The sequence below is a fragment of the Papaver somniferum genome, chromosome 6 (assembly GCF_003573695.1).
Source record: "Papaver somniferum cultivar HN1 chromosome 6, ASM357369v1, whole genome shotgun sequence".
Lineage (NCBI taxonomy): Eukaryota > Viridiplantae > Streptophyta > Magnoliopsida > Ranunculales > Papaveraceae > Papaver > Papaver somniferum.
The window spans coordinates 55,804,188-55,819,088 of NC_039363.1; the positions used below are offsets into that span (position 1 = coordinate 55,804,188).

Sequence of the window (14,901 nt, forward strand, 5' to 3'; positions counted from 1 at the left end):
AACCGCGCTGTGAATTTGTTCAACATCTGTGCACACACAATATAGATGCAGTTACATTATTAAAAGACCAACCCTCATTAACGAATATTTTTTAGTCCATCACCATTTATATTCCAAATACTATAAATCCTTAACACAAACCATATCAATTCCAAATTCTATAATTCCACAAACACAAATTAAATCGTCACCGATGCATTTCGAAAATCATTACAAGATTCCACAACCCAATTTAATCACTTCAAGATTCCATAAAAATCACTAAAAAATCAATTCCATACTCACGCAATTAGCTCTTCTACATATGTAACTCCCAAAATTTACATAACTACAATTTACATAACTAAAATTAATCACCTCAAAATTCAATAAAAAACAATACAAATTCAATTATTGGTAACCATATTCACATACAACATGCAGAAAAGCAATAATTAATCCAATAATTTACATAACTACAATAATTTAAAATTAATCCAATAATTTTAAAATTAATCCAATAATTTACATAACTACAATATTGATAACCATATTCACTAAAATTAATTACCAACAGACAACATGCAGAAAACAATAAAAGGAAGCTCTCAATTGAAATAGGTTGATTGAAACAGATGAAGGGTGAGAACTATTTCCCACATAATCTACATAACCACAGATTTTTACAATACCCAAAAATTATAAATCTATTCCGCCCACAAATTAGATCTTCTATAACTATTTTAAAAAAAATTTAACCAAATTTACATAAGCAGCAAATATGGTTTTTTTCACATACATATTAATCTCTAAAAAAACATAAAACACACATACCCAATTAAATTTAACCAATTTCATATTCATATTTGTTCGTTAAAACCCAATTTTATATAAACTAATTTTAACAAATAAAACCCTAAATAAATTATACAACAAATGGAAAACAAAAGAGATTAAGAAAAAAAAACATACCTCTTTTGTAACCCGGGTTCATCAAGTATCTCGTTTTTTTCTTTTCTTTTACTACTGCTCGTTACTGTGATGTGTTGGTTTAGAAGCTGTGTTTGTGGGCGGTAGAAACAAAGAGGAGGTAGAAAAGAAAGAAGAAGACGGAGAAGATTAGGGTAAAGGGCAAGTGAACACGTGGGCTATACGTGGTGGTTAGAGATTGTCTGGGCTTTAATTCCACACGTGCTCGATACGTGTGTTAATACAAGTCCAACACTATACGTACGCCTGCCATGAGGCGTTGATTCCTTCATTCGCCTGAGTGAAACCAAGCGTTGATTATACGTACGCCTGAGAGAAGAGTGAGGCGTTGATTATACGTACGCCTGAGAGAAGAGGCGTTGATTATACGCCTGAGTGAGGCGTTGATTATACGTACGCCTGAATGAGACGTTGATTATACGTTCGCCTGAAACATGCGTTGATTATACGTACGCCTCAAAACAGGCGTTGATTATACATACGCTTCATTCAGGCGTTGATTATACGTTCGCCACACCAGGCGTAGATTATACCTACGCCCCTTCTCCGAGCGTGAACTATATGTACGCCCCACAACCAGCGTATTCTTTACCAACGCCCCACAACCAGCGTTAACTATATCTCCGCCCGGCCCAAACGAAGATTATACCAACGCTCCACATGCAAGCGTGGATTATACATCCGCCCGACTAAATATACTCCACTGCCTTAACGTGACACTACAGACTAAACTCAAATTTGATCGTTTGTTTTGGTCTTTGATCTTTGGTTTTGATCGTACCACTGTGGACGCTCTAATGAGAACCAGATCGAACTTTTCATTTTTCATGTTTCAGTTTTTCTCTCTTCTGCAGCTCTGCTCTCAGCCTCTCTTATCTTCCTCTCAGCCATGAAAACCAGGTCGAGTTTAAACCATCAAAAAAACTTCGATCAACACAAAAATTTCAATCATCACAAAAATATCTTCCTCTCAGCCTATGAATCCATCTGTGTAACTTATTTCGCAAAACCTAATCTCATAAGTTTATAGATTTCCTAGCTTTAGTTGTGGCTATATGTAGATATTGTTCCTTCTGCTTATCAAATTGGTAAAGTACATATAGATCTTTAGTTAAATCTTTTCATAGTAAAAATATTCGAAAATTTACTAATGGCGGAAATTGATGTTTTTCAAAATGCCAATGCAACGAACAACAACAAGGATTAAAATCTAAGAGTTGGAAGTTTTGTTTTGTCAAGTGTGCAATGAGTTTCTTTGAGACAGAAAATGGCTCCACTATATCAGAGAAGCTTAATGGCGCTTTCTTGTTTAATATGTTTGTGTGTCTGTTCAGTGGGATACTGCAGGACAAGAGAGATTCGGGACTATAACTAGCAGCTATTATCGAGGGGCTCATGGAATCATTGTAAGGGTATCTCTCTCGGACGCCATGGTTAGTGGTATTTTGTTTTTTTTTTACTTGCATACTGATGTTGAGATTGAAACAGATCGTGTATGACGTCACTGAGAAGGAAAGCTTTGACAATGTAAAGCAGTGGTTAAGTGAGATTGATCGATATGCAAATGATACTGTGTGCAAACTTTTGGTTGGAAACAAATGTGATTTGGTCGATGAAAAGGTGGTGGAAACGGAAACTGCAAAGGTAACCTTCCGCCAACTAGTGCAAATCTAAATCTTCAAATTCCGCTAAAGGTTTAGTAATCAGCATTATGCTCTAGGTTGGTTCTGAAATTCTTAATCTGTTTGGTGCACTTATTTAGCATGCTTAATCTGGACTGCAGGCATTTGCAGAGAAGCTTGGTATCTCTTTCCTTGAAAGTAGTGCCAAAGATTCTATTAATGTGAAACAGATTTCTTAACCATGGCTGCTGAAATTAAAAAAAGGATAATTCAGGTAATTATGCTTATTGTGTATATTGATTTGCAGAGATGGGTTTTATTTGATTCATGGAAGTTGGAGAGTATTTATAAAAGACAAGGCATTGGCAGAGGCTAGAGCGAACAGAGAGGCTAGGTCTGAACTTGAGAGTCGTTTGAGAGAATCAGAGGAGATTCAAAGTACATTGATTCGAACAGTTAAAGAATTGAGGCAAACTCTAAGCAGAACGGAACAACAGGTAATACTTGTTGGACACATCTGTTATCCTAAAATTATCCTAAACACTATAATTTGATTAATTTGTAATTGACATACTAGGCAGCATTTAAAGAAGACATATTCCGTAAAAGACTGACGATCTTCAAAAGTGCTATCAAGTGAGTTTAACCTCCTGACTTTCTACTGGCTTCTTATGTTAATGTTGTTTACAGTCATTTTTATTGATGCCATGTTTTATTTTTACATTTTGTTTGTAGGCAATTGAGCATCGGTACGAGGATCTGTTTACATAAGTTCCTGATCCAACGAGGCCACTTTTGAGACAGATAGAAGCTATGCAGGTTCTTTTTCTTCTGTCCCTGTGATACTGTAGTCATGAAATTCGTTAATATAAATTGTTGCAGAGCATAAATTTCCAAGGTTAGTAACGTTCTAATCTGACAAGTAGAGATCCTTCTAGGATGATTGTTGTTTTTCAGTTTTTACGGTTATATAGCATGTGAGGTTCCTTCCTACTTACTGAGATTTCCAACTTGGTGGAATGGAAGTAAAAGACTTTCTGCTGTTTATACTCTGATGCTTTTATTGTTTTTTTACTTATTTAGTTATTATCTGACCTGCTGAACTACTTTCTATATTATCTGGTGGATTTGTTCCATAAATCCTTGTAGAACTAAATTTTTGATCAAACTTATCTGTACTTGAGTTGGTTGTTAATCATTTTGCAGGTTAGCGAAGCATGGGCTGCAAAGCTGGTGGGTCGTACATAAATCCTAGGAAGTTTGGGACTCACGATACCATGCATGAAAGAGATGATGGCGCTTCTAAATTGCTTGGCCACTAGTGAGAACAATGATGCTAAGTGTGTTAGGCATAAGGACCTCTTGCGTACTTGCAGGGATACCCAGGTGCACAATTACTCTCAATTCTGTATATCCGCTCGTTGATTTAAAATTCAAACAAGAACTGTTGCTATAGAACACAGACTGTACAAATACTATTGAAAGCATATACTATTGGTCGAGTCTTGATTGAGCATCTTTCTCTTGCTCAAAGACAATGTTTCCCAATGTTGATTGTTGGACTAGAAAATTTACATGTTACTTTTTTGCTTGCAGGTATGCGAGAACCATCCTCAGGGAGTTGTTTCGGTGAGATTCAAAGATACAAAGGATGCTCACAAGCGTATAGAGCTAATGAATGAAAGATGGTAAGCACTGGTACGCTTTTGCGTTCAAAATTATTATTATCTGCATGTTTAACTGCTCAACTGGTAATGAATATACGTATATACATCCCTTAAGAAACTAAAAGCATATCCCAACACCTATATCGCTATCTTACTTTGGCTTTGTCTTGCCACTTTGTAGTCTGTATGGCATCCAAAGTCACTTAGATCAGACCCATTTGCATACTTAGAAGCAGAACAGAAAGATTTTCCACGATCAGTCAGTCACGATATTAAGAATAGCTATCCATGACTGCCAACGTTTATATACAGCTTGAAAAGTAAGAAATGTGTAGTTTCTGTTATCTCTTTCGTATTGTCCTATATGTAACTGTTATATGCTATCTCTAATCAACTGAATTTGGTATATGCTGTTGCATTTGCCGAATTTTCTTGTTCGACATCTCTATTAAAACCGTTGTTAACAGTGTTTTGTGTCAGCAGATGAAGTACTGCGTAGCTGCTTCTTCCTGGAAGAGAGATCTCCTGCAAGAGCAGTGGCCATGGATTGAAGATGCGTAGCTGCTGTCGCTTTGGATTCCATTCGCTTCACCAATTCTGCTTCAAATGCAACATCTCTATATGTGAGTCATGTTTCTGTGCATGTTAGTCTGCAACATGAGGAAACTTAGAAATAGGTTAGGAACTTAAAGACTGTTATGTGAGTTCTGCATCTGTTAGTGTTATCTTATATGCTCTTTAAGTTCTAAACAGATATTGTATGAGCTTTAAGCCACTGAAAACTTAGAATTCTCATAAGTTTCTAACCATCCATTATATTCCCTCAAAACATAGGAATTCTCTGAAGTTGTTCTTGTTGAAAGAATAAGACTAATTATTATTGTTGTTGAATGTGTGACTGAATTTGGTTGAATTGAATGAAAGATTTTTGCAGGAAATTATTTTTGAATTCCAGCCTATTTCCGAAGGGACTGAACTGCCGGTCAATATTGGTCAGCATTGACTAATTTTGACAAGGTCAATGTTGACTGGCAGTAATGTTTTGTTGTTACAAAAAAATTCGTAACGGCTTGAACTTGTTACGACCATGTAGTTACAAAATTTTCTTAACGGCTTTCAGCTGTTAACAGGTGTCAATTCGTATAGGATGTCCCCTGTTTCAAACGCCGTTACAACTCAAAATTTGTAACGGCCCTATTACCGTTACAAACAATTGTAATACCCCTTTTTGTAACAGGCAAAAGCCGTTACAAACCCTTTTAGTAATAGCTCAGATCTGTTTCTAATCCCAGAATTTGGTGTAGAGCATTGCTCGGTCGAACTCGCAAGCGTTGCTATCTCAAGCTTGTTTGTCAAGTTTAGTTGCCAAAAATTATAAGTCTTGATTTCTAGTCTACTTATAACAAAGTCTCGGATTAGGATAGAAAGTGTAGTTGAGCTTTAGAATTCACGACGTTCATCGATTGAAGACGAAGAACTACTAAGGAGAGCTTGTGGAACTTCATTAACAAAAGGTATGTGGAGACATGGACTCATCTATCACTCAAAAGTCTATTTTTACTCTATCTCCTATTTGAGACAAAAGTCGTATATTTAGCTATACACTACACCAAATTCTGGGATTAGAAACAGAATTAAACCGTTACTAAAATGGGTTGTAACGGCTTTTGCATGTTGCATAAGTGGGTGTTACATTTTTTTGTAACGGCCCTCTTAACAGCTCTGAGCCGTTACGAAATTGCCACGTGGTAAAAGCTCCGGGCCGTTACGAATTTCTTTTGTAACAACGCTGTCGTAACAGCTTGCAGCCGTTACGAACTTTTTTGTGACAACAAAAAAATTACTGCCAGTCAACCTTGACCTGGTCAAAATAGGTCAACATTGACTGGCAGTTAATTTTCTTCCTGAAATAAGCCGCAATTCTAAATTTAATTAGCTGCACAAGTCCGCATTTATAACAATAATAACTTGTTCTATTCTTTCAACGACTTAAGAGAATTCCTAAGTTTCAAGGGAATCCATCATCTGCTTAGAAACTTAAGAGAATGCCTAAGTTATGTGCGGCCTAAAGCTCATACAAATTTGTTCACAACTTAAGAGAATATAAGATAAAACTAACAAATGCAGAACTCACATAACAGTCGCCTTCTCTTGCGTAATGTATCTATCACAAATCTGCAGCACTTCGCCTCACCTGCTCCAACAATACGCCTCAGCACCTAGAGGAAATGAGTTGGTACCTAAGCCAATTAAAAAAAGAGAACAAAGTTACGTCCAACTGGTGCCAAGGATTTCAAATTATATCAGTTAGAAAAATTCAATGAAAAACAGTTCACAAACACTTTCTTATCCAAACCAACAAGTTAATAGCCCATGGTTATGCATGGTAGAGGACAATGCATCCTACAAAGAGAGCTGAGTGATCAATGCATCTTAATCCAACAGAAAAGATGGAAGGCAGACATGCTATCAACAGCTTGACAACAAAGTTTTACAGAGAATCAAGGTAAAATGATAACAAAAATTCTAGAAATCTGGTCACTACACCTCAGACATGCTATAATCAGGACTGCCTAAAATACATAATGCTATAATCACAGTGATTCCTCAACTACAATTTATAAAAAACGATAAAAATAATAAAGAAGATTATACCCTCTTTGTATTGTCGTCCTCTGTACCCATCCAGAAACCTTTATACGCTGCCCTATGGACCTCAGAAGTAAAATAAAAAATCAAAATAAAACCCATGATGCTGTCTATAAATACGGAAAACATCCTCAAAGTACTCTGAATCAGCAAGCAATGAATTGGAATAGGATATAGGATATGTTAAACCATTATAAAAGCAAAAACAAGATTTACTTTTGTCATAAACTGTACAAGAGGACTGAAGGCTAGAAAATAACTTTGGTCTCACACGCACAAGCTTCAAATAACTCAACAGCCTACGCCCTACATCGTCCTCTTGTAAAAATCTGTTGTCATACAGAAATTCACGTGACCAAATACCTCTTTTATACTGCCGTGATCAGTCGGACTGCTACAAAGGAGCACCGTCTTCTACCACCAGACATAATCATCACGAAATATATAAGACAAGGAAAAATCTTGAGCTCTTAGGTTTCTTTTCCAATGTTACTAAATCGGCTAAGGTTTAGGTACCAATCCACAAAACAAACTACTGATAATGCGGAATAGATCGACTTACCTTAATAATATGATCCAGAACCACTACTACTACCACCACCTCCAAGGTAACTGCTACCACCCAAGTTGCGACTGGAATATAGTGATGACGAGTAAGAGCTACTGCCAACCTGCCACCAAAACACAAGTAAATATAAGCTTCCAAGAGAAAAGCTTTAAACTACAGAACTGGTAAAAGGTTTAATGCATACATCAGGTCCACGAGAGATATAATCATCAGCGTAGTTGGTGTACATTCCACTGACATCATTGCTGCCATAAGAACCTGACACCATATCATTCATGTAAATAGGAATCATACACACAATTGGTAAACACTCAGACCACCTAGAAAAGACTCGAACTCGAAACAACACCAAAAATAAATAATTAAACTCCCTACCTCCACTATAACCTAGACTCTGATGACTGCCATAAATCCCATGCGAGTCCTGAGCAAAGAGAGAACTTCTGCTGCTAGCACCATACCCCAGGTGAGATCTCCCAAGCCTAAATCATAGCGGGGTATTATAAATAGGTGCTTAAAAGAAACCAACTACAACTACTAGCAGTAAGATGGAACTTACAAACCTGTCATTGTAAGCTTCCCCGTAATGAGAAGCACTGCCACCTTCCCCATAATCTAGCTGAGCCCTTTGGCGCGGACCAGCATCAGCATAACGTTGAGGAACATCCCCCTAAGGTAACATACACACAAAAAATAATCAGACTACTAAAAAAACAAATAAGTCCAACTATTACAATAACTGTACTCAAGACTAAAACCCCCGAAACTAATCAAACAAGGACCAAGGTTATTAGATGTGCATACTTGGTCTCCTTGTGTAGGACCAAAGTTTGATAACCATTTCACCACAGAAGATGGTACATTTATAGCCATGGCTGCTGTTGGATCTGTTTCGCATACACGAGGTAGAGACAACGCAGCACAATTCACAATCACATCAGGCTGGCAATACATAAATTAAACTTATTATAAGATTTTGAAATCAGTTCACGATTTCCCACATCAAAAATTAAAATAATTACGAGTTTGCAAACCTTTTCAAATGTAGTGGAGATTGAATCAAGACCTTGTCCAGTTTGTAAAAACCCAGGACTATATGTAAAACTTATGCAGGACTAGGAGAAGTTCCAGGTTTGTCTGTGTCCATCGGGTCGCCTGCAGTGAATTCACCCTCTCCTGCGCTCGCATAGATGTCAGCACCTTCGGTTTGGGGTTCGGCTGTGCTTTTTGGTGGAGGTGATGGTGATTCTGATGGAGTAGGTGGCTTTGGTGCTGCTGGCTTGGGTTTCGTCATCACTGGCCTGCAAAACCTGTTCCAACGAAACAAACAAAATATATTCATCACTCAGGAGAAAGTGGATGAGGCAATCAATCACGAAGCCAAACTTGCTTACAAGAGTTTCAAACAAAGACTCATCCAATAAAATTGCGGACCTCAGCGAATCACGAGACTCGTCAAGTGCAGTACCAATCGCAGATTACCAAACTACAAGAGTTTCAAACAATTTCACATCTTCAGAACAATAAATCTTTGAAATGGAAAAAAGATAATCATAAAACAGATAGGAAAATAAAATCTTATCCACCTCTACATTCTACTTTGTTCCTTGTATACGCCGTCCTTCAACAACTGGGTTTTCCAGAGGAAGAGTACAGTAATCAATGACCTGTCACAATTAACATAGAAATTTAGCCATAACAACAGTGTATGGAATGATTCTAGAAATGAAATCCAACTCAACACAGTAATTCCAGAACAATCAAATCAAAATAATAGAAAAGAAAACACAAACCTCCAATTTACAAAGTTCTGGTAACCAAAACGTACTTATACCATCAAGAGTGGCTGGTCTATCACATGCATAAGTAAATTGATACCTATCAAGGGCCTCTACATTCCTATTAACGTCAGCAGACAACAACACTAGGTTAGCATATTTAGGAAGAGAGTCTTCCTGCTGCTGCTTCTCTCTCAACCATGCTTCTGCTTCCACACACTCCTTAATGACCTGCCACATTAAGTCGAGTTCTTTCCTAAGTGAGTTGCATACAAATATACAAATAGAAACTCATTTTCTTTTTCTATAAATGAAGGCAGGCTCATATTTGGCTAATACTAATAAGTGGAAGTGCAACAATTAGGCATTGATAATGGGAAGAAATTGAAATAAAAATTACCTCCATAGCATTGAACAAAGTAGGAAGTGCTCTATTTGTAACATCCCTTCCACCGACAGATTCTCAAATCGCACTTCAATTTTAGGAATATCATTTCCAACCCTGGTATAACAAAACCGAACCAATCATTACCTGTAAACAAACCTTATTTACAAGTAAAACTCCCTAAAAGTGATTAACAAACTGAAACCCTTAAAACTGATTAACAAACTGAAACCCTTAAATCTGATTAACAAACTAAAACCTTAAATCGAAATAACGCAAACCCTAAAACATATGACGAAAGACTTACACAGATGAATTACAAATGATGAAATCGAAACCCTAAACTCGATTAACAGATGATGAAATTGAAATTCTGAACTTGATTAACAAATGTGATTCTATAGGGAAGAAAAAAAAAAGAGAAGAAAGAGAAAATCTAACAGACAAAAAGAAGAAACATATACCTAAAGCTGAGATTCAAGACCAGTTCTTCAAAGCTCCAACCCGACGAACCCTAAAATGAAATGGAAAAAAAATTGGTATCAGAGGAAACACAAAAATCTGATTTAACAGATGATAAAACCCTAAAATCGAAAAATTGATGATGACTTATGCAGATCGAAACTAAAATCGAAACCTAAACTTGTTAATCTTACACAGTTCTTCAAAGATCAAAAGATTAACAAGTGTGGAGACGAGACGAGAGGAGAGGAGAAGAAAGAACAGGAGCAGAAGAGAGAAAAGAAAAAACTGAAAATGAAATATCGATTTGGCTAAGTGCTGAGATATCCTCAAAAGAACGCATGTGAATCGCACACGCATGGGAGGAAATATCCTCTGGTATAACTCATCGTGGGTGGAAACATAATGCCACACATGTGAATGGCACACGCACATTTTGAAGGTGTTACCACCCAAGTGTGACCAAGCGTGTGACTGGCACACATATAAAAAAATTCGTAATGGCTTAGCCCTGTTACAAATTTTTAAGAAATTAGTAACGGCTTCCACCTGATACGAATTTTTCGTAACGGCCATTTGTAACGGGAAATACGGCTCATAAGCCGTTACGAATTGTTGTTACTAATCCGGGAATTTGGTGTAGTGATATAGACTTCGATTATATACATTAATAATAGATTGATATTTCGAGCTGAGTTTAAGTCCTTACATATTTCTCTAAATATGTGTTGGTAAGCTTTCACTTTAACCAAGTTCATCTTATATTCTTGACGAAAGTCAAAAGATGATCATGTGAAAATCGCCTGGTAACATCTTACATGATTTGTGTGAGACGGTCATTTGATGTAGACTCATAATGTTTCGTATTGATCTATCGATCACTTGAGTATTTCTTTGAAGCTAATAGTTTGTGTGAGACAGCTATTGTCGTCTTCTAAGAATATTTCAATGATTGAGATGGGATTTTAGAACAATTAACCATGATTGGATATAGCACAGTATGCGTACTTGTATGCTAACAGTTGCAAGTTATCCCAAGTCCGGGAACCATAGTATGCATACCCGTATGCGTACCGGTTGGTTAGTTGAAAGTCCAGGAACTTAGTATGTATACCCGTATGCATACCGGCGTAAGTTCAAGTCCGGGAATTCAACTAATTTTGGTGGTATGCATACCCGTTTGCATACTGGCGAACCCAAACCAAGTCCGGCCACTTAGGTATGCGTACCCGTTTGCATACTTGAGTAGGTTATGTTCTAAAATCGGTTTGTTCATGAACTAATACATTTATAAATTAAGGAATGCAATCTTTTGCAAACCGTGGCTATAATGTTCATGAATTGATTCGAGTGAATTAAAATCGATTTTGCTTCAATTGTGTCTTGTATACTTCTATGAGAATATAAACAATTGAGCAACTCTAAAACTAGTTTCATTTGAGTCATTTGAACTAGTTGTGTTAAGATGAACAAGGTTGATATTAAAGTGTTCATATGGCTAACTTCGGTTAACTATTGTTGAGCCAACAAAGTATACACGTTTAGGTACGGTTACCCATATCTAAATGAAGTCACTTTTCATTATGTGTAACAAGCTTAGTTCGATCTAACGGTTGAAAGATGTTAGCTTGAGTCTAATCAGGTTTTCATCTAACGATGAATATTGAATGCTTTGTTACCAAGGTAACATTGATTGCAAACCCTTATTTGAAGACTATATAAGGGAGAACTCTAGCAACCGGGAAACCTAATTCCCACACCTCATGTGTGATACTAGTTGCGACTAGAGTCGATTCTCCTTTAACTTAGGTTTTTCTAAAACCATTATAAGTTAACGACTTAAAGACTTCATTGGGATTGTCAAACCAGACCCAATTATTTTCTCTGTAGTTGCGTGTTCTGATCTTGCCTTGTTCAGAACACGCAACTACATAGAAAATAGTTAGGTCTGGCTTCACAATCCCAATGAAGTCTTTAAGTCGTTAACCTACAGGGTTTCGTGAAAAACCTAAGGTTAAAGGAGAATCAACTCTAACTTATGCAACTAATATCACACATGAGGTGTGGGGATTAGGTTTCTCGGTTGTTAGAGTTCTCCTTTATATAGTTTTCAAATCAAGGTTTGCAATCTAAGTTACATTGGTAACAAAGCATTCAATATCCACCGTTAGATGAAAACTTGACTAGATTCAAGTTAATATATTTCAACCGTTAGATCGAACTTAGCTTGTTATATACAAATGAAATGTACCCTCATTAGGTTTATGTAACCGTACCTAAACGTGTATACCATGTTGGCTCAACAGTAGTTAACCAAGGTTAGCTATATGAACACTCTCATATCAACCTTATTCATCTTAACCACAACTAGTTCTAATGACTCAAATGAAACTAGTTAAAGAGTTGTTCAATTGTTATATTCACATAAAAGTATACAAGAACACAATTGAAGAAAAATCAGTTTGATTCACTCGAATCAATTCATGAACATTATAGCCATGGTTTGCAAAGAATGCATTCCTTAATATATAAATGCATTAGTTCATGAGCCAACCGATTTTAGAACTTTAACCACTCAAGTATGCATACGGGTACGCATACCTAAGTAGCCGGTCTGGGTTTGAGTTCGCCATTATGCGAACGGGTACGCATACCTTAGTACACTTCCAAAACCAAGCATAAATTCCCGTACCTATACCTTACGCAAGTATGCGTACTGATACGTGTACTTGGTACCCGGAATTTCACAACTACAAGTACGCATACGGGTATGCATACTCTAGTTCCGGTCATGGATTACATACATGCAATAATGCATACTATGTTCATAATCCAATAGTTCTAAACACTATTTCAATCATTGAAACTTTCTTAGAGGATGACAATAACCGTTTTCACATACTATCGGCATCAAAGAAATTTTCAAGATATTGAAATAATCATAACGAAACATTCCAAGTCTACACCAAATGATTGTATCACACAAACCATGTAAGATGTTACTCGACGATTTTCACATGATCATCTTTTGAATTTCGTCAAGAATACAAGATGAACTTGGTTGAAGTGAAAGATTACCAACACATATTTCAAGAAATATGTGAGTGAGTTAAACTCAGATCGAAATCTCAAATATGCATAATCGACAACTATATAGTAATACGACTTTTGTCTCAATATAGGAGATAGAGTAGAAATAGACTTTCCAAGTGATAGATGAGTTTTAGTCTCCACATACCTTTTGTTGATGAAGTTCCACACGCTCGCCTTAATAGTTCTTCTCTTCAATTGATGAACGCCGTGAAGTCTAATGCTCAACTACACAATCTATCCTAGTCCGAGACATTACTATAAATAGACTAGAAATCAAAACTATAAATTGAGATAGCAACGCTTGCGAGTTCGACCGAGGAGTGCTCTAACAATCTCCCCCTTTGTCAATTTTAGTGACAAAACTATCAATACATATGGATTACAAAATAAACAAACTTTTTAGCTTCTCATCCAAATGTTTGATCTCCTTGGTTATTCAACATTACTCGAAATCTTTGTCACTTCCAAGTACTCCAATGATTCCAAATGTGTTCAATTCCGCATCATTGATGTTGAAGATCCGTAGCAATAACAATGAGAAAACAGTTGCTCTCAATCATTATTATACCGTGTCATAGTATCATTGTATAACATCAAAGTCCAATTGTATCACAACTTTGACAACAATACTATGGTGATATGTAACACTCCCCCTTAGTCAATACTTCATCTCACAATGAAAACCACTCCCCCTTACATAATGATCCGTAAACCATATATATTTGTAGTGTGAACTACACATTAATTCCCCTCCTTTTGTCAATATAAATTGGAAAAGGCACGAAAACTAGTGGTATCCTCATGAAATTTTCATAGAGATACTTCATGACCAAAAGATAACAATATACCAACTTGTTTCGATGATTTCACATAGTCGAAACTTAGTGTAATTATCAAAGAGTTTATAAAGATACAAGATAACTCCTACAGTATTCCACAGTTGCACTCCCCACAAATATTTGGGAATTAATCACAAGTTCAATTAAGAAGTCTCCCCCATAAAATTGCATTCCCGAAGGAACAACAAGAGCGACCTTACTTTCACAAGAAAAGAAGGATTTCTTTGGATATTAACAAATCACATGAAACATGAATTTGTATCCAAAAATATCAATTGAATTAACCACAAGGAAAATGATCAATTCAATTATACATACTCAACATAAGAGAACTTACATAGCAACACAGTACATACACAAAGATGGGGATCAGGGAAAGACCAATATTGCGGAATAATTAAAGATTCATTCTATTTTTCATCAATATTTGTACAATGACATATAATAGACTTAATCTTTGTAACAAAAGTTCATCCTTTCTTCCATCAATATTTGCATAATGACATAAAAGGCTTAACTTTTGTAGTCAAAAGTTCATTCTATCTTTTATCAATAATTTCATACCGACATATAATAGAGTTAACTTTTGAACAAATATGGGACAGTCAAGGTTGACGGACGTAAACAACATAACCCATAACAATTTGCAATATATAAAACCATAAAGGTTAATACTTCAAAAATCATCTTCCAAATTAACTTTAGAATTTAAACAAATAAATCTAAAAACATTGCAAGATGAAAACGTTGGCAATAGCTATGTGTACTCACAATAATGGCTATTCCAAATCCTAGTTATCCTTCTTAAAAACACAAGAATAAATTTTCATAAGAAGTTTCCTAGACATTGTAGAGCTTTCCCAGGGCAT

At 36.2% G+C, this 14,901-nt stretch overlaps 1 pseudogene; it reads left to right on the forward strand.

The window, feature by feature from the left end:
* The first annotated feature begins 327 nt into the window (after window positions 1-327).
* Window positions 328-4,819, forward strand: LOC113290816 (annotated as a pseudogene).
* Window positions 4,820-14,901: the final 10,082 nt, after the last annotated feature.